The sequence below is a fragment of the Chinchilla lanigera genome, unplaced genomic scaffold (assembly GCF_000276665.1).
Source record: "Chinchilla lanigera isolate Chin_1 unplaced genomic scaffold, ChiLan1.0 scaffold00118, whole genome shotgun sequence".
NCBI classification, from domain to species: domain Eukaryota; kingdom Metazoa; phylum Chordata; class Mammalia; order Rodentia; family Chinchillidae; genus Chinchilla; species Chinchilla lanigera.
Genome location: NW_004955519.1, coordinates 1,434,233 through 1,435,863, shown reverse-complemented (window position 1 = coordinate 1,435,863; position 1,631 = coordinate 1,434,233).

Genomic DNA, 1,631 nt, shown 5'->3' with positions numbered 1-1,631 from the left:
CACGAAAGCCTCACTGGTGTTTCTATGTTGGGAAAAGACTAAAGGGGACAAGGAGGGGCTAAGGCGACCAGTTAGGAGGCTGTCTCAGTAATCCTGACCAGTGCCCTCTGCTCTGAGCACCAGGGTTGTCTTCAACAACATACTCTTCCCTGCTTGCTTTGTTGTTGTTGTTTTGTTTTTGTGGTGGATCCACAACTGGTGGGCAGCTTGTAACACACAGCTGAACTGAATTAGCATGGTGCTAGGTATGGAGGGCCCACCTGAGGATTGTTGCCAACAAAATACAGAGGAGAACTGGAGAAGAAGGGGTGCTGTTAGGGGGCTATTGGTTTTCCTGGGGCTCTTGGTTCTCCTGGAGCAACTTATTCTGATGACTTTCCTGATATGAACTCGGCTCTTCTCATCGTCAGAGGAGCTTGGGACCTTGCTGTTGCTGAGGATGGCTGTGGTTCTTTTCTGGGGAGCTCTGGTCCTTACCTTGGGTGTTGCTCCCTGGCTCCAGTGCCCACTGGCACAGATCCTCCTCCTGCAGGCACAGACTTTCTAGCTTCCACCACTGACCTTTGGGCCTTCCCACTGCAGGTCCTTGAAACAGGCTGGCATGAGACAATGTTGTGGGCTCTTTGCCTCCAGCTGGACTCGTACGGGGCATTGCTATGAGCTCTAGGTCTTCAGCTGGACTCATGCAGAACATTGCTGTGGGATCCAGACCCTCAGCTGGATTCTTTGGGTCTTTAGTGTGTGGACAGATCTCCTGCACTCTCTTTTATATATGACTCCTTGGGTGACTATTACAAAATAATCCTATAAATTATGTGTCCTGTATTAAATCTTTTCCCTTGTAAATCCTGACTACAACAAAATTGATACTGGGAGTGGGGCCACTGCTATGATGTTGCCTGGCTATGTGGCTTAAGTGCCTTGGGATTTAATTTGGGAAGTTTTTGAGAGGCTAATTAAGAGGCAGCCCCCATATGCTATAAACTATATTGGAGACTCTGCTCAGAACCTGGAAAATCAGAGTACTGATGGAAATGCTGCTGGTTAAGATGAAGCTCACAAGGCTTCTACTGAGAAAGACTGCATTGGCTGCTGGATCCCAAGTGGTCTATATTGTGCTTTGGCAGAAAGTTGCTCTGCATTTTACTTGTGTTTAGAGATATTACCTGGGGGCAGAAAACTTTCAGTGCAGTCTACTGTTGGGATGGTGGCATGGTTACTGTTGAGAGATTTTGGCTAGATCTATGTTTGAAACTAAGAGAGAAAAGCCAGCAGAATGATATGAAACATTTGGCCAGAGGGGAGGCTCTAGTGGATCTTTGGATTGCAAGGATGAAACATTGGAGAACTTGGTTGTTAGTGACAGGGCAATGGAAAAGTGAACTGAAGCCTTTCACCTGAAGATAAGAGTGTATTTGAATTGCAGGAGATCCCTGTTTTTCAGTCTTGCCGTGCCTTGTTAAAAGTCAATGGGAAGCAAGGACTGTGATTGTAATAGTTCTTTTAATATGATTTTAATGCTGTTTTTAGTATATGTTTGTAATCAGGTTAATTAATCAAAGTATTGTGTTTTTTTTTTATTTTAAAGAGTAAAAGAAGGACAACATAGCAATAGGGGGATTCACTGAATT